The sequence below is a fragment of the Genypterus blacodes genome, unplaced genomic scaffold (genome assembly GCF_046128005.1).
Source record: "Genypterus blacodes isolate CSIRO-AG114 ecotype Tasmania unplaced genomic scaffold, CSIRO-AGI_Gbla_v1 ptg000255l_1, whole genome shotgun sequence".
NCBI classification, from domain to species: Eukaryota; Metazoa; Chordata; class Actinopteri; order Ophidiiformes; family Ophidiidae; genus Genypterus; species Genypterus blacodes.
This window is the reverse complement of record NW_027467049.1, coordinates 275,976-294,999: the sequence shown is the minus strand read 5'-3', so window position 1 is coordinate 294,999 and position 19,024 is coordinate 275,976. Positions and strand designations below refer to the sequence as shown.

The 19,024-nt window shown below is 46.1% G+C and overlaps 1 protein-coding gene and 1 long non-coding RNA gene across 6 annotated transcripts in view; one reads left to right on the top strand and one right to left on the bottom strand.

Moving 5' to 3' along the window:
• The window catches only part of lrfn5a (leucine rich repeat and fibronectin type III domain containing 5a), a 65,502-nt gene extending 60,042 nt beyond the window's left edge, over window positions 1-5,460 (bottom strand). Inside the window, exons 1-2 of one of the 2 annotated variants that reach the window (XM_076171504.1) lie at window positions 5,388-5,460; window positions 4,518-5,272 (exon numbers count right to left, since the gene is read on the bottom strand). The gene's annotated coding sequence lies outside the window, so the exon portion shown is untranslated. Of the gene's footprint in view, window positions 1-4,517 lie in introns of both variants that reach the window. The other variant, XM_076171503.1, reaches the window with a different exon arrangement.
• Window positions 5,461-14,842: 9,382 nt separating this feature from the next.
• On the top strand, window positions 14,843-17,107 carry LOC143016920 (uncharacterized). Of its 4 annotated transcripts, XR_012965564.1 has the most exons (4): window positions 14,843-15,095; window positions 15,221-15,300; window positions 15,528-15,934; window positions 16,358-17,107. It is a non-coding gene; the product is annotated as an uncharacterized LOC143016920 (long non-coding RNA). The 4 variants fall into 4 exon arrangements; XR_012965566.1 differs by lacking the exon at window positions 15,528-15,934 and having other exon boundaries at window positions 16,358-17,095; XR_012965567.1 differs by lacking the exon at window positions 16,358-17,107 and having other exon boundaries at window positions 15,650-16,081.
• Window positions 17,108-19,024: the final 1,917 nt, after the last annotated feature.

Genomic DNA, 19,024 nt, shown 5'->3' with positions numbered 1-19,024 from the left:
AAACACCAGCTGACACAGAGCCATGAGTCACGCAAAGTCAATGTGAGAACGCCTCTATAGTTATTCTGCAGACACGCCCACTGATGCCACACATGCCTAATATATCCACTGTATAGATATATGTTCTGTCAAACTCATCTGCTCTTATGATTATAGTGAAACTGCTCACATGTTCAGTGGGTGTAACATGTCGACACACAGCTGTGATCTGAGCTGTAAATACGTCAGGCACAGGTTTGTCTCCGCTTTATGTGACGGATAATCTGCAGGTTGACATAAATGTCAGGTTTTTCAGCCCTGTGTAGGTTACTTACGCTCATCCAAGGCCTGGGCTGCAGCTGGGAACGTATGGAACTTGCATTGTGTTGAGGGAAGGAAGTTCAGTTCAGTTTATTTATTTACCAATAAAGGAATCAGAATATCTAAACTTGTGGATTTGTTATCTATATACTACATGCATTCATACGGTGTAGCTTAGTGGGCCTCACTCCAGCTGTAGGTCCCTTTAGTTCTGTCCTCACCTTTGACCCCTGTAGCTGCCTATATAATCCACTTTAGTGTGACCACATCTCCCCATGTTTTCTATTTATGCAGCCTAAGCTTATTTAAATTTTGTAAAAATGAGCCGACACAGATACACCGACAGATGGACAACTCGCAGACAGACATACAGGCAGACAGACAGACAGACAGGCGGACAGACAGACAGGCTGGTAGGGTGGGTTTGTGGGCTCTGAGCCAGAAGTCTGTCTGTACTGTGTCACATTCGCCCACATTTATCCGTCATGAACACAGCTCATTATCGCCCAACGTGTCTCACATCTGTCATGTCAGTTACCCCCCACGCTCTCTCTCACACACACACACACACACACACACACACACACACACACACACGCTCACACACACACACACACACACACACACACACACACACACACACACGCACACACACGCTCACACACACACACACACACACACACACACACACACACACACACACACACACACACACACACACACACACACTGTGCATCCTCCCCACAGGATCCAGTGTCAGGAGCATCATAAGTATTTTTGAAGCAGTAGGTGTGTGTGTATGTGAGAAAGAAAGAAGACAAGCTGCAATACACAACACAACCATTACACACACACACACACACATCACACAACATTTATTATTGTTTCTCACATACTCGTCACATACAGCAGACACAAGGCAACATGAGCACCCCACTGGATTCCCATCTTGAGTCAGTTCCTCTGTTTTTACCTCCACCAACTCCTGAGGAAAAGTCTCTGACTTGCCAAAGGCCCGACTTCCCTCACCGGCCTCTAATCTGCAGTTGTTTTCAAACGGAGGCCCGGGTCTCAGATGGATAGACGTGTGTGTGTGTGTGTGTGTGTGTGTGTGTGTGTGTCAGTGACCTGTGGCTCTCAGCTTTAATGTCCACACAGGCGCGCAAACAAAACACTGACGAATCCATCCAGATGTGACAGCGCCATGCCAGCTTCCTATCAGGCCTCCCTCTCCACTGCTAATAGGCAATGTTCCCTAACATCTGTGGTCACATCCCTTTCTCTCTGCCTCGCTATCTCTCAACCCCCTTGCTCTCCCTCACTCTCACTCTCTCTCTGTCTCTCTCTGTCTCTCTCTCGCTCCGTCTGTCTCTGAGCAGCAGAATAAATTGAATTAGAGCTCCACCACCCACTCTGCAGAGCTCTGTCAGAGAGCTGAGCAGGAGGGGTTACAGAGCGATAAACAGAGGGCATGAAAGGAAGAGAGACAGAGGGGTGTCCGGGCTAATAAACCCTGCCTGTGCCTCTACGAAGAACAAAAGACTCATAACCGCCCTGCCCGCCTGTACAAACAGCCTGATAATGGCCGATGCATCCTGTGGTCCATGCGTTTGTTAGGGGGGGGACATCTGGAATCAATAGAGAGCAATCAGGCCTTTGTTTCATTCACAAGCAAGCAGCAGGCACACAGACGTCAGCGGCAACAGTGGACGTTATCCAAGTCAAACAATCTCAAGCTCAAATCAGTCAGTGACTCTTTAAAGATGTGAATACGAAGCTTAATGTAACTAAACTGGCCTGAACATCACTTTACTCTCCCTGTGCTTTACCCACATGTGTGTGTGTGTGTGTTACCTGAGCCTCCGTGTTCACTCACAGGTCAGGAGCACACAGATGAGCAGCCGATCCATCGCCCCTGATCCATCAGTGGAAGCTATAATGTGACCATATACTATATACATCCAACTATATACTGCAGATACACAAACGGCTGCAAATCCAATCCCACAGCAGAAGTGAGGCAAACAGAATCACAATAACTCTCAAAAAAAAGGCTCAGTTTGGGCGCCAATGTGAGAGCAGTTTGGTTTGTATTGATTGTGTATTGGATTTTCTCCCATGCAGCACTGTGAGTTAGAATAAAATGGATTGACACAAATCTCTTGAGTAAAAGGTAATTTTGCTAAATGGAACCATTTATTGCGATAAAGATCCAAATGCTCTACGCTCCTGGAGCCGGGACACAAACATTAAGTCTCACAAATGCAACGGAATCAAACTGAAAATCAATAGGTTTATTTTCTGAAGGGCTCCAGGCCACTGAATATTGAGAAATGTATATAAAGTGAGCTGATAGTTTAATGATCCCCGTGGAGACAAACTGCACACAGCGAGCCACAACAGCTCAGCCGGCACTTCAGCTCATAGATTTCTGTGTCTTTTAGTTTCACAAACAAACCAGCAGAGTGTCACAGGTTGATGTTTGCCATACATTCATTCATCATCAGTGTGCAGAAGATGAAACCGGAGGCAACGGCAGGTTTACAATTAGAGCGGCGTTGGATTGCATTGCAACTGAGCTCCGTCCAGTTCCTCTGGTGTCACATATACAATATCATATATCAGGACAAGGCAGCGTCCACACACACACACGCGCGCACACGCACGCACGCACGCACGACACACACACACACACACACACACACACACACACAGAGAGAGAGAGAGAGAGAGAGAGAGAGAGAGAGAGAGAAAGAGAGGCAGAGAATGAGAGACAGAGAGGGAGGGAGGGTAGGGAGATGGCGAGAGAAGGTATAGAGATAGAGATCTAGAGAGAGAGACAGAGAGACAGAGAGAGAGAGAGAGAGAGAGAGACAGAGAGAGAGAGAGAGAGAGAGAGAGAGAGAGAGAGAGAGAGAGAGAGAGACAGAGAGAGAGAGAGAGAGAGAGAGACAGAGAGAGAGAGAGAGAGAGAGAGAGAGAGAGAGAGAGAGAGAGAGAGAGAGAGAGAGAGAGAGAGAGAAAGAGAGGCAGAGAATGAGAGACAGAGAGGGAGGGAGGGTAGGGAGATAGCGAGAGAAGGTATAGAGATAGAGATCTAGAGAGAGAGACAGAGAGACAGAGAGAGAGAGAGAGAGAGACAGAGAGAGAGAGAGAGGGAGAGAGAGAGAGAGAGAGAGAGAGAGAGAGAGAGAGAGAGAGAGACTTGTGTACTTGTGTGGACCTACAGGCCAATTAACGCATGCACAGTCTCTCTGGATCACACGCCCAGATGAGAATGTGAGAGCGCCATCATCATCATCATCCTCACGCTCATCATCATCAACATCAAGCTCGTGTCATCCATGCTGGGCCGCTCTCTCACACGCACAGACACAGACACACACGCACACACTCAGGGCGCACTCGGTTAGAAAGAGGAGCATTCTCTCTTTTAGGTACACTGCAGGTGCAGGATGTGGTGCACAATACAGACGAAAAAGTGTGTGTGTGTGTGTGTGTGTGTGTGTGTGTGTGTGTGTGTGTGTGTGTGTGTGCGTGTGCGTGTGTATGAATTCATCAGAATTCTTCAGGTCTACACACCAGCATGACAATGATCCAGAAGCACATACGTCTGTGATGTGAGGATGTTAAAGACAGTCACACTCTCTCTCTCTCTCCCCCTCTCTCTTTCTCACACACGCAGCTTCACCAGTCAGTTCCTCTTCCTCTTCTCTGTGGCGGGTCTCAGACGCACCAAACGGCCCGCAGCTTGGCGCAAACTGCACGAGACGCTGCTGACATGCAGGCTGCGTCTGGTTCCACGGAAACACACACACACACACACACACACACACACACACACACACACACACACACACACACACACACACACAGTCTCTCTGTCTAAGTTATGAAGCCGGTATCGGGCTCGTTGGTGACCTTGCTGGCATGGACCGAACTCTGCCCCCCCCCCCAACTCTCTCTCTCTCTCTCCCCCCCGCCCCCCCTCCACTCGCTCTCTCTGAATCCGCATCAATCCGCGGCGCCTCTCGGCCCGTTCCAGCATCTAACCGCGTCTATTCATAGAACCCCACAAATAACTGCGCTCACACAAAGAAGAGGAGACAAACACAAGAGACAGGAGGGAGAAGGAGAGAAGGAGAGGGGGCGAGGAGACGCGGCGGGCGGGACGGAACATACCGAGCAGTTGGTTAATAGGAGAGTTGAAACTTTACCTGTTTTCCGGTTGTTCCCGATCCTCCGCCGCGCGTCAGGCAGCGATCATCTCTCCGAATCCCATCATCGGAACGACAGCGGCGGCTTTGCACTTGTAACTCCACACCGATAGGTTCCAGCCCCTCAAACACGCAGATAGAGCCTCGAGTGTGAGCACGTCGGTGTAAACACGCGTCGAATCCCTTCAGGCCCTAATATTCCGTTCCGGGGGGTTTATAGTTCGATCCCGTCTTCCAGAGGGGTGCGTCCGCTTTGCATTCTCACAGCGCCCGACGACTACATCCTCCTCCTCTCCTCCCTCCTCTCTCTTCCTCTCTCTCTCTCCCCGTCTTTCCCCCCCGGTTTCATCCCTCCATCCGCGGGCAGAGAGCAGAATCCCATCCGATGGGAACTCAGGTGCAGGAGCGACCCCTCCTTGATTGATCTAATCTCTCCTTCTCTCCTCGCTGTCCCCTTGTGGAGGTGAAATAGGAAGAATTCCACTACATGAAATAATATCCCAGGCCAGGAAAACGAGCGGAAAAGTCAAATTATTCCATCGAATTATTCCAGTTGGGTTCGTTTGGTTTGTTTGACGGTGAAAAACTCGTAAAAATCCCCCAAAAAGATCTTTCCTCTGGTTTTCTGGAGAGCTCGGAGCGTTTTGCACTTCTCTCTCTCTCTCTCTCCCTCGCTCTCTCTCTCTCTCTCTCTCTCTCTCTCTCTCTCTCTCTCTCTCCACGTCGCTCACCCTCTCTCACTTCTCCTCTGCAGTCTGGAATAGAATGGAACAGAATAGATCAGAATAGAATAAAGGTATCGTCCCGGGTAAAGCTGCTCTGTCTCTCTCTTTCTCTCTCTCTCTCTCTTTATCACACACACACACTCACACACACGGAACTCGCTCCTGCTCCCGTCGCCACCGGTCGCTTCTCCCGCACAGTTAATCCAGCGCAGCCGACACAACACGATTTTGACACGGCAAATTGGCAATACTTCCGCTGACGCTTTTCAAAATAAGACTCCGTGTGCGCACGCGCTGGTCAGTGACGCAATGTCCAACCACGAAGACAAATAACGTGGGGAGTATCACTAAGGGGAAGGACAGTGTGTGTCCAAGTGTGGTGCAGGAAGGAGATCCTCAACCTCTAGCACATTACATCATCACCAAACTGTACTAGAGGTCAGAGTTCACGCCTTGATGACATCTTTCCATGATATTGTAAAGGGTTTTCTGTCAGTTGGTCCACTAAAATAGTTCTGCGGGTGACACAAACAGCCAAAGTGATATTAGGAGTTGCAAAGTGAAAGGATCTTTGATGATACACAGGTTGGGACAGATGATGATGATGATGAAAAGTTGCATCCATACCATATTTGGAGGAACTTTTGGGCCCATATGTGTCTGTATAAACGTATAATTCTATAGATTTACTTACAAAAACACAGCACTATGATCTTCTGCACCTCCATAACTAATGTGGAACATTTGAGGATTTGGCTCAGACTCTAATCGTGAGCCAAGAAATGACACTGATGTTAACAATCCTCTTCTCACCCAGTGCTCATGTTACAGGCTCCTTGAGTGTGTGTGCGCGGCAACAGATGGATCATTAGATTAAAGAATGGATGAATTTAGAGGGGAGAGAACATCGAACTGTGCTTCTCTAAATAAATCACTGAGATCATTGAGATGCTTCTTAATTGCGATCCATAAATACCCGGGCGCTCTCACGGCTCTACCTACACCTAATTATAGTCCAATCAGGTGTGTTTGGACAATACAAATGTGGGAGGCACCGAGTATTGATCAAGTGAACTCGCCTAATTAAGTGTGTGGGCCGAGCTGGGGGGAAATGGAGAGGAGGCGTTGCTCAAGGGCAGGGACTGAGAGGTACTGATAGAGTTTTTAATAATTGCAAGTAATCAACAACCGCAGGTAGAATTAAGACTCAATTAGGTTAAATGCAGGTAAGTGATGGTAAGTGATAGTGATGTCACCTCTCCTGCCAAACCTGCATGTGGCAAGAAGGGGGCTTTTCTTTTGAAGGAGTAATCACCTCGTTTCCGGGTTTTCCTTGGGCGACGCTGTGTGACTTGACACGGGGTAAAGCTTTGCTGCATGGGTGAAGTTGCTCGAACCCTCTCCACGCTGCTGCTCCCACTGCGCACTGGAGCCCCGCTGCGTCCCGCGCCTCGTGCCGGTTGATTCCATACAATCGATCAACAATCAGTTATCAATCACCTCGCATCCTTGTCTTGGAGACGTCGCCAAACGCATGAAGAGGTGGAATTCTCTCTCTCTCTCTCTCTCTCTCTCTCTCTCTCTCTCTCTCTCTCTCTCCCCCCCCCCCCCCCCCCCCCCCCCCCCATCTCCCCCCTCTGTCACAGCAGTTATGGAGGTTGTTGTACGGTTTAAAGGGATGATACAAGGAGGAGAGAGATGAGGCTAAGCAGCAGCAGCAGCAGGAGGAGGAGGAGGAGGAGGAGGAGGAGGAAGAAGAAAGTCTTTCATGTTGGGACAAAATGTTCACTCCTTGGAAATTGTAGGAACTAGAATTCTGGCACAATTATTTATTCCTCAAGATGTGGGTGAAACATCTTCAGGAGACATGGACGCGTTCCATTTCATTACATATTTTGAGAATTACACAAAGCATGAAGAAGAGCCGCTGGGGATAAAAGTGGAGTGATTTATTAATTGTATTTATATTTCTGTTTCTTATAGGAGGAGAGAGAGGACACGCTAAATATTTGAGTTTTTATTGTTTTCCAAAGATAAAATCGTTTTCTGGAGATCGCAAGAAAACAAAAGTTGTTTCCTCAAAATAATAATAATAATAAATACATTTGGAGTAATTGAAACTTGGTCTTCTTGACATAATCGAACAAAAGATTTCACAAAGACTGGTTTTGCTTTCAGAAACCTCTGACCGGGAGCTTATCAGGTTCTATTTTGTCGATCTTTCCTCATGGGGTCACGTTGTCTCCAGAAAACTGATTCATTGATGGCGTCTCCGTGCAAACACTGCAGCGGCCGCAGCAGGTGTGTGTGTCAAACGTACGTGGAGATACAGGCTCCCTGCAGGACACTGATAAGACAGATATGACTCATTTGCAGCAGAGACTGAAAGGTCAACAGTTCGTATCCCCTCGGTGCAGAAGGGGCCATAAGCAGAGAAGGTAAACACCAACGTTCCCCAGCTCCCCCAACAAGAGGAAAAGCACTTAACCCTCCACGCTCCAGAGGCCAGAGGGACAATGGACGGGCTTCAGTGAGCAGCTCCCAGGTGTGAACGTGTGTGAAAGTGTGTGAATGTGCTGATGCAGCTGTGTGTGGGATCATGTCAGGTGTAAATGTATTAAAAGAAAGTGCCAGCGTGGGCAAAAACGTCAGGTGATGAAACTGAGACAGAGTAACTGAAGCTCCATCGGTTTGGGTTTATATTTGGGATTAAATGCAGCGCAATCCTGCCACATAAACAAACCTCATCACAGACCAATGTAGCTGCTGTAATAAGACATGACATCTAGCTATTATTTTAAACACATGTTGACCTTATTTGTGACCATCATCATGTTACACACATTGACGAAGAGAGAAACAGGTTCATCTAGCAAATATTTATGTTCCATCAGAGCCAAACGCAGCTGAACATCTCGCTCCGTTTGACCAGTTCACCCTCGCTGCCACAGAATCATTTGCAATGACAATAAACCGGCGTAATCTAACCTTCAGGCTGCCGCTGCTGCCAATCAGCTTATTGATTAGCTCTTAACAGCTGTTAGAGCTATTGAGACGTTGTCAGGAGGCTGATGGGATTTGCTCCCTTTTGAAATCGACGTTCATTTGTCGGCCGAACGCTCATAAACGCGGGGAATTGCCCATTCCTCAACCATTTAAAGCCCTAATCAGGTTCATCGCACTCCTTTCAATGTAGGCGGTGCTTATGTTTAGTGATGTAATCGATCTTGATTTACGAACCACTTTGTCATGGTACTCCAACGCTTTTATAGGCCAATAATTATATCTTTTATCATCCAGTTGCATAAGGTGACCACAATTGACGATATCTGCAGCAGCTCGATAGGACTGTTGATCAGCCGCAGCGACTCAATGATTACGTGACAAGGTGGCGAGATTTCTGGCTTTCAGTGGCGAATTTACGGTTTTGCATTTACACTGCGAACTGCTGCACTAAAACCACAGTCTGATAACAATCAACGAATAAACCGACGCAGCTGCGGTTCGGCGCACACGACGCATGACATGTCTACACAACACGTCCACACAACACGTCCACAAAACATGTTCAAGCAACATGTCCACACCACACGTCCACGTATTTTACTTGTGACAGTATATTTTTAATTAGATGCAGTATCTCTTTTTTTACTCACTTTTCCTTGGAGTTACTCATCAATACTCCTGGTGTCACCGGGCAGAAACCAATATTTGACTTTGAGCATCTGAGGGTGATTCAACTGGACAGATGAAGGAATGAAGCTGGCTGGGACTCATTTCTGTCTCTACAAAGTCTGTAGTCCTGATACAGCTGTCGATCGGGTTATTGATCATCTGTTACAGGTAAAGCTGAAAATCTATTCTACCACAGAATTCACACATGGGACTTATAAGAGCTTCAATGAGTCAAACTTAGATCTATGACAATAAAACAACCAGTGTCGATTAATCATTTTGACTTCTAACCCTGCAGATCTAAGTATTGATTGTTTCTTCCTCCTGTGGGTGAATCCACCCTGTGGACTCGTCGGCTCACTCCACTGCACCACAGATAACGACTGGAATCAAAGAGGGCCCCAGAGGTGACTCTCAATAGCACTTTCCCCCCCCTCAGCATCTCCATCATTAGAGCTGAACCATGTGGTTGCCCTGGCGACGAAGTTTGAAGTTTTTGTGAGTGGTGACCTTTTTGTCTCTGTCATTGATTATGGCTGTTGTGGACGTCAGTTACACAGTCCTGCCTCTGTTTAATCCATAAAATATCACAATGTGACCTGCAAATGCATCTGACAGGGTTTTCTATAGTCTGTACCACCTGTGCCTGACATGCCGGCCATAGTTAAATATTGAAACTTAAGACGGATCTTGTGTCTACATATAGATAAGGACAGAGTGGGCGTGTCCAGCAGTTATCCCTTTACTATAAGAAACGCAAGCCAATCCAAGTTAAGTTTATTCAACCCAATATCACATGCAAAGTCTCCACTGCAGCCTATAGAACCCCCGACATATAGGGGAGGGGAAATGAAGAGAGATTCTGACTCGTGTAATGGCCGAGTGAGCAGCAGGAGCCTTGAGCCAGAGAAGAAGCAAATTACAAACACACAGAAGAGAAGAGATGTATCCATACTGTACGACACGAGAGTCCTGATCCAGTGAGTGAACCTCAAGGCCAGAGAGATGTGGACGTAAAGTAAATGTAAATGGATTGAATGTACAGCAACTGTAGGTAGAAAGCAGAGCGCTAAAAGTGACATAATAAAAACGAAAAAATCCAACAAACAGCTTTCAGTTTCCTTCAATGTTCAGTTTCTATAGGATTCATCCATCTACTGACTGCCGTCTAACGAAAATAATGCAGATGTGATCATATATAAAGTGCAGCTGCTGCTTTGTGGCCTTGTAGTTGTGTCCCGTCTTGTGAAACTATAATCATTCGTATATGCAGCTTATAGATTTGATTTCATTATGTGTTATGTTAACAAGCTGAAGGTGGTGATCGGGCACCGGGCCACTGAAGTCCTCACTCAAAGCCGCTAAAGCCTGACGTGCTTCAAGTGGCGCCGATCAATGTATTGATCAGCCGATTATCTTGGGACTGTGTTGGAAAAGGACCCGGGGCTGAAAGACGAGAGAATCAATTTACCAAACTGACTTTTACATCATTGTTTTATTTTCTTATGACTCTTATGTATTATTTTGAAATCATTTTGTTTCATAAATGTTTTTTTCTATTTTTTTAGTGTATTATTTTTCATTTTTTTATGTTGTTGTTGTTTAAAGACTTATTATTACTTAGTTTGTATTTTATCACCATTGTTGATATTGTTATTAGTATTATTATCATTAATCCTATTTTGTTTTCTATCTGCTATTTTGTCAGTTTTAATCATAGAAAGCATTGATTGGGTGATTGATTGCGTGTGCTCGGTGTATAAGGCCCGTCCCCTCATCGAGTTTGCCTCATTGTCAACCTATAGAAGCTCATTCTGTCAGTTACAACATAAGCTGCTGAACCTGTGGCCTTCTGTCAGTGTGCATCAGGTTATCGATTAGCTGCTGGGGCTATTGCAGACGGCAGCAGGTCATATTGGCTGAAATCCTTTTTTGCACACAGACGAGTGAGCAGCAAAGGAGCAACTCAGCAACCAGCCAAAGACTCTGAGAGCAAGAATTTTACCTTTTGCCTTTTCCATCACTGTGCTAAAATCTCCAGGCAAAGCTAAAGCAAGGACGCTACCTCCATCTTGGTGTCAATCAGTGTTGACGGGTCATCAAAATCCAACCAGCAGCACATAGAGAACCATGATGTAACCTGCTGTAATGTTCTGGGTTTAACACGCAGACAGCAGTCCATGTTTCTGAGCTGAGCGATGAGCACACAGTATAGGATCACAATATATATGATCTCAGTATATATGATCTCAGTTTCTGATCGCATATTCCCTAATAATAAACATGCAGCGAGAGCCTGGAGTTCTATCAGCTGGACTTTATCCGCAGCTTAATGTACGAAGCACATTGCGTATGCAGAGTGGATGACTCAAGCCCAGGTATTGCATCATCTCAAAGCGTAATTGCATATCAAACGCAGAGAACACAGAGGTTAAACTACTTACACACTCTCAGCGCTCTCAGTGTGTTATCCACCACCTAAATTACCCCATTAGACTCACTTCACATTACTTTGTTGTCCCCTCATGTCAGGGCCTTTTGTTTAGTTTGAATAAGGGCGTCGTTTCTCTCCGCTGATACGCCAAAGAGCCTATAAAGCTCCGACATAGTGTACGGATACAGGACATCTGATTTCTTAGCTGCAGTTGACATTAAGGGCGACTGTAATAACATCAACTCAGGCATGTTTTTGTTTACTGCATCTGTCCTTTGTCCTGCACCCTAACAGCGCCACCTGCTGCATCAACCCGTAAACTGGCTTAGCCTCTGGAGCTTCCAGTCATTCTAAATGCTCCAAAACACTTCGTCTGGCACTGGAACGATTAGGACGGAGAACAAATGATGCTGTAATAGAGCTTTGATTAAATAAAGCAAAACAAATATGTCCTTGTTAGTAAATTTTCGTGGTTTACACTGTAGTCCGTCTCCGGTTGCTCTAATTCAAGGATGTCTGGTATTAATTGCTGCTGAGATAATGGCCCACAAAATGCCAAAGCCATTAATGTAGAAATGTTTAGGTGAAGCTGAACACTAACGAGGAAGCCGGGCTAATGAGCGTTCCCACATCGGCTCCGTGTGATGGCGTGGTGTGAGCCGATCTAATAGCTGCGCTCAGCCTAGCCGCCGAGCGTCGAGGTCATTTGTGCGTGTCGACAACACAGCGTTCTAAAGTCCAGCCAGGTTTCAGGTTTGTAGTTTAGTTTACCTCAGCGGGTTCAGATGGTCCCTCAGATGAAGAGCTGCTCAGCCCCGCAGCTACGCTAACTTTTAAAAAAGCACAGCGTAAGCACTTTTAAAAGAAGAATACGCCCGTTTCTACTGGATGTGCCGCGTATTCATCATAGCGATGCACGATGTTCTCTACCCGGAGCAAAGAGGGCCCCTGCTCACACACACACATTCCTCACTGTAGCACTCAGCTGAACCCAAAGGAAGGAGGTATCATTTGTTAGCGCGGGTCAGCGGCTGATCGCTTCGGGGGGCCGGCATGGATTCCACCTCGGCCACTTTGGTGATTTTGGTGTAACAGAGTATTGAACTTTCGCCTCCCAGGTGTGAAGTGAGCGCTCAAATCACTCTGACCCCCCCGCTGCCCCCCACACCCACCGCGTCTGCTCCACTGTTGACTCACAAGATCCTTCTCCTTCCTCAGCTAACACTTCAGCTAACACGACTCTGAGGAATAGAAATGAGATAAAAGCGAAGAGTAAGAACACTGATTATGATACAGAAACACTCTGTTATGTTCATTAATGCAGCGGTGTGTGTGTGTGTGTGTGCCTGTGTGTGTGTGTGTTAGTTCTTCAGAAGAGCCTGTGACTCAGCGAGGTTCAGACAAATGTAGCGCAGACAGAACAAAGGACTGACGGTCGCTCATCCATCAGTGTGTTTTAAAGGAGCCTTTTGCTCTTTATCAGCATGATAGCATTGTTCACTCTGTTTGGTGAAGTTCACCCACACATAGAATCACACTAACTCAGATTTTACAGCCTGTTTAAGGTGAGCAAGCCAGCCAGCCGCTATCATAACGTCCAAGACTTTCAGGCCGCTAACGTTAGCTTACAATGAGAAATGTAAACACCGAAACTATTTCACCCTAAATGACGCTCACATTTCACCATGATGGATCCAATCATAGTGTTTTATTGATTGATTGATTGATGGTTGTTGCCAGTTTGGTCACAGGTGTGTGATCCTCCACAACATGGCGGCGAGGCAGAAGTGTCTCGTCTCGTTATCGCTGATGTCGGCACAACGCCTTTGTAAACACCTGCCGGCAGACGCAACAGACGGCAGTGTTAGTCATGTTCACCTTGTTGCCGACGACGCTGCGGGTCATAACATCTGCTCTGTAACCTAGGGAACAGTGTGTGTGTGTGTGTGTGTGTGTGTGTGTGTGTGTGTGTGTGTGTGTGTGTCATCTGGAAGCCCAGGTTCATTCATAGCGAGATCTTCTCCCTTTACTCTCCGCCTGGCATTGTTATCTACCCAGACACAGATAAGGCTTGTAAATGTGTGCATGTGTGCTGAATATCTGAGTGTATGTGTGTGTATGTGTGTGTGTGTGTGTGTGTGTGTGCATCCAAACAGATAAGCCCTCCCTGCACGCCTGTTATTCATGCAGCAACCCTAACAAGACAAGGCCACAATTACTACCATCTTTTACGACTTCAGTGAGGCCAAGAAGGAAATTGTGCTTATATATTTTCCTGAGTTTGCCTTCATTTGTGCTTTTTTATGTGTGTGTGTGTGTGTGTGTGTGTGGAGGGTTTGGACCCCTGCTATCTGCATTCACACACATGCTCACATTGCCTGGGTATATTTGCCTTTTTGTGCCTATTGTGAGTTTGTGTGTGTAGGTTTGTGTGTGTGTGTGTGTGTGTGTGTGTGTGTGTGTGTGTGTGTGTGTGTGTGTGTATGTGTGTGTGTGCAGCCTTACAGATAAGCCTCCTCTGTCTTGTCCGGTCTTATTCGTCCAGTACAAAACAACAACAACAGCGTAACTGGCATTAATAATAAACTCAATGTCTGCGCTGCCAGACAAGCAAAGAATTAAGAGTTTCAGAGAGAAGCTGAAGTGGACATGACCCACACAACACACACACACACAAATCTGAACACACACACACCTCCTGGGAGAGAGAGAGAGAGAGCAGGTGAGAGAGGCAGAGAAACCTTAACGTCGACGTGACGCGAAGGCCTCCTTTCAAATTGGATTGATTATCGTTCATGTTGCAGCGCAGAATAGCAGCTGAAGGATTCTAGGTTTTTTTTAACAATACACATCTATCATACATATATCTATGATTCACAGAGATCAGCGTCGAGTCTGTACGGAAAGTTTCAGCCTCACTGGAGAAGCGACACAGTTTGATGCTGGTTTCCTGCTGCAATGATTGACAGCTGAGTGGGCTCAAACCAGACGGCGACAAAGCATCACCACGGCGACGGGACGGAGATAATCACTTCTATTTCCAGCTCTTCAATTGATCCATAAATGAAATGTTAAAAGAGCGATATCTCAATTATTGATTTGTGTCTGAAACACGCCATGTTGTTCAGCTTTGATTTGGATGAGAGGAACTCCACGCCTTTTGTTTTCCTCGCCTGCCAATTTGTTTCAAATCATTTCAATTCGCCGACACTCAAAGCTGTTTCTCCCTCTGCGGCACAGACACACACGCAGCAAAACACTGAGAGCAATTTCTGTCCGTTTCATTTTCCCTTATCTCCGTCTTTTCTTCCTTCACCCTCACTTAATAGTGGAACTGCCTCAAAGGGATGTTTGGACATTTTTAAATCTGTTTATTTCTGCACTCACTCTCAAGTTCAAAGTCCATGTTTTTGAGTTTCTTGTTTACTCCGCAGGAAATGTGAACAAAGGTCACGAGAGAGATGGAGGGAGGGAAAGAGAGGGAGGGATCTGATTGGCCCTCTGAGGATCATCACAGAGTTCTGGCCTGAGCCGGCTGCTGTTGTGTTCTCGGCCCCTCAGTGTGACTGATGAGGCTCCAGCACACAGGTAACACTCATTAGGTTGAAGAAAGCATCCAAAGGACTCACAGGCTGTGTTTGTGTCTGTAAAGTTAAATGTAGAATCTGAGGCTCTGTGCTGCCAAACTACAGCAGCAGCATGAAGACACTGCAGCATCAGAGAGCAGGAGGCTACATGTTTGAGGTCAGAACAGGATGAAGGAGATTCTCTCTGCCCTCTCTTCTTCTTCTTCTTCCTTTCTCTCTTATTAAAATGACAATGGGGCGTTCTGTGGCCGACTTCTTTTTCTTCTCTCTCTCTCTCTGTAGCGCCTTTCTATGTAATCTTGCACCGTTTCAGAGGCGATAACTCAGCACAGCGGCTGCTACGGCGACAACAAAGGGGTTAGGTGAGGACTCAGCCCGGGTCAGGGCAGATCTACACACACACACACACACGCACACACACACACAGCTCTGTAACGCTGTCAAACCCAAAGTTTAGAGTCACAAAAGCAGGATTTGTGGTGGATTCAGGTGTTGGATAAGTCTGCCTAATAAAGTTGTCACTAAAAGTAAAGAATATGACTTTAGATTTAGAACTCTGTTACCTCTAATGCGTCCTGGATCTTAACAGGGACGCATGGAGGGAGTCTCCCCGCAGGCTGTGATAATAAATCAAAGCACGCTGAGCAGCTCCAGGCTCAATAAGGAATCGCTGATAACGTTTCACGCTCTTTTTCTGCATGTGTGAGGAAGACTACAGCGCCCACTGAAGCTCCTGTGAGGACGGTGTGAAGCAGAAGTGAAAAGAAAGAGAATAAAGAACACAACAAGGACAAAGCTGAGTCAAACACGTATGAACGGTTCTGTTCCAGCGTCTCGACCGGCCGCTACACACCAAGACGCAGTATAAGTGTCTGATAGTGACCAGCAGTGACAGCCAGCTCTTCATCATCCTCATCATCGACCCACAGAGACCACAGAGCTTTATTGACAGCCGATCGTCAAGCTCCACTCGTCCTATACGATCGTTCCAATCAGGTGTCGACGTCTATGTGACACATCTGCATTATTCTGCATTTACAATCAGTAAAACCTGAAAGTGTCTCCTCTTAAACTGAGCCGGAGCGTCTTTAATGACTTACACACTCCAGCAGGATGATGTTTTATTGATTGTTAAAACATTTTTGGGGGGGAGAGGGAGATAAAAGTCACCTATTAATCAGCGGCGGTGACATAAACGAGGCCAGAGGAGGCGATTTAACAGACAATATGAAATATAGGACGAGGCTCGATTGTCATTTCAAGGTTCTTGTCAACGTCCCCTGGATAAATAACGGCAGGAGCCACAAACTTTTCTTTGGTTTTTAAACCCCGCCAGCCTTTTAATCCTGTTTGGTATTCCTACATCATTATTCTGTTGTTTTATTATTTATTTATTTCTCTCCCTTTTTTCTGGCTGAGGTCCCGGTGAGATAGTGAAACGTAAAGGATGGAGCCTCTTAACTCAAGGGCGTGCACGGTCCCTGCAGGCCCACCATTGGCTCCTGTGATAATATAGGAAGAGGTCAAATAGGAAGTTTTTACAGGGGCGCACATCGTCCCAAATGGGGCAGCATTTACATGATGGGGTGCCCTCATCTCAACCTGCTGCACTATCAGAGATGTCAAAGATTAAACTGCTGCTTTCCACTTTACGTCCTCCTATTCATGAGGAGCATCGCGGCAGGCTGGAGGTGTCGGCTGTTAGAACAGAGCCTTGCTACAGATAAGGACTGGATGTTTCAGCGTCTCTGCTTCTGTGTTTGCTGAGGAAACGATGCAGCAGCTCAACAAAAGACTTCAACGCCTACAGATCAGAAATGTACGCTAGGCAAGATAAAACCAGGCTGCTGTCCTAAAAAAATGATACTATTGATGTAAACTCTTCCTGCCTCTCTCTCTCTCTTTGCATCTGTGTTTGTGTGTGTGTGCAAGTGTGTGTGTGTGTGTGTGTCTCACTATCTGACAGTAAATGGATTCAGAGGCACAATTAGCATCAATCTGCCAAACAGCTCAAACAAATGACTCCTAATAGACTCCACTGCAAGACTCTGCAACAGACTGCACAATGAGCCAGCAGCACACAGCACACACACACACACACACACACACACACACACACACACAAGGTGCATATGGAATTCCAATGGTCTACCTAAACAGCATTTTATCATATTTTCATTCCTCCTCAGCAGCCTCACGCTCAAACTGTCAGAGATTTCACAGTAAAGCAGCGAAGAAGGGGGAACGTTCTCTGCATCGTAGTCGAACATCCTACAAGGCCAAACACGCCTAGAACTAAATGTTCAGAGTTCTAACTATCTAAGATTCTTCACTGCTTCTCTCTGGATGAACTGTTTTTGAGTCATCCTGCAAACAAACAATCAACCAGCAAACCGACACCATAGAACCTCTTAAGTGACGGTAATAGACAGAATGACATCATTAACATGTAAAGAGACCGAGGGACAACAAACATCATCAGCAGTCGGCTGACATGAGGACTCGGGTCAGTTCAGTTTGTGTCCTTGTCTTATTCCTCTGCAGCTTCTTGTCAGTAAAGGTCGGTTCGTCTCAATCGATCCGTCAAATTGATTCGTTGTCGGCGGGGCGATCGTCAACATCAACGGCCGTCGGGTTTGAAAGTGGAATTTAAAACTTAATATCACATAATCCAGACACATATTCTATAAATCAGTGAAGCACTTCGGCCTTTATTCACGGCTAAATCAATACCTCAGAATCTGATCTGACATCTCTGACATCATAATGAGCGAGTCCTGACAGCCGGCCGTTCATCACCTCGCCACGCACTCTTCCTCGCCTTACTATGTGAAGTCAGAGTCAGACAAACTCTACCCGCTATTAGGAATCTCTTCATAGAATAAGCTAATGTCAGCTGCCAGTGCATCTTTCTTCCTCATCCTCAGATTGATGAAGATGGCGTTTTCTGTCTTGGCTCTCAACACAATCAAAACACATGAGAGGGAGACAAACCCCTGCTTAGAGCCTCTAACCCGCCGGTAACTCTGCTTTCAGAGAGCAAAGCAAAAGCAGCAGAGTCTGAAGTTGTTGTTGTTGTTGTTGTCGTTCACTCGTGACTTTGCCGCACACTGAAGTCTTCCAAACACCTTTAATCAAACATCAGCTTTCTAAAGGTGATGTCATTAAGTCACTCTTCAGTCGCTTTCCTGCTCTTTTCATTCATTCTTTTGTTGGAAAAAGACAAAGACTAAATCAAAGACTCCCTCCTTTGGGTCAGAACAGAGCCCCTCGTCCTTGCAGCTCCAAAAGCCAATTTAATGAGAAATGTGTCGATATAAAGATCTTGAGGTTTGGTGTCTTTGTCTTTTTAGCGTTTGTGTTTATAAATGTATCACTATTTTCCTCTGACGCACACACACTCTCTCACACACACACGCACACACACACCCCTCTTAGCTTCCTCTGGCAGGCTTATTAAAAAGGCTCAGTGATCAGTGCGTCCCCACACAGCAGGGGGTCCTGGCACAAGTCTAACTTACTGGGACGAGACGCCGGATTCTCACATCAAAGGAGCGTATGAGAACCTGGAGCTGCTTCCTCTCTCTGTTCCATTACACCCGGAGGACACACCGACGGGATAATGGGAATAAAACTGAGTCCAACCCAACACGTTTATAAAGCATAATGTCCCTCTGATTACTGCTGTAAACACCCAAACCTGTCTGTGTGACCCGGAATGATGCACAGATGGAATAAGAGAGGAGAGGATTAGACTGGATTCATGCAGATATATGATGAATTGGGCAAGTAAGACCTTTTTAAATCGATACAGAATCGATCCAATTCAGGCAAAAACTGCACCAAATGACACAAATATATATGTTGATTGATGGTTTATGTGAGATACAAACACAACAGAGTGTGTAGTACTGCAGTAGTGATGTATCATTGTGTGTTGATGTTGCATAAATACATGATTCAGGTGGATTATCGATCAGAGTGTAATGCAGCTGCATCTATTATAAAGCTCAAGTGTCAGTTTACTGCTATTTGCTTATGTGGAACAAAGTGATTTTCTGGTTTTCTAACTCATAAGCAGCCTAA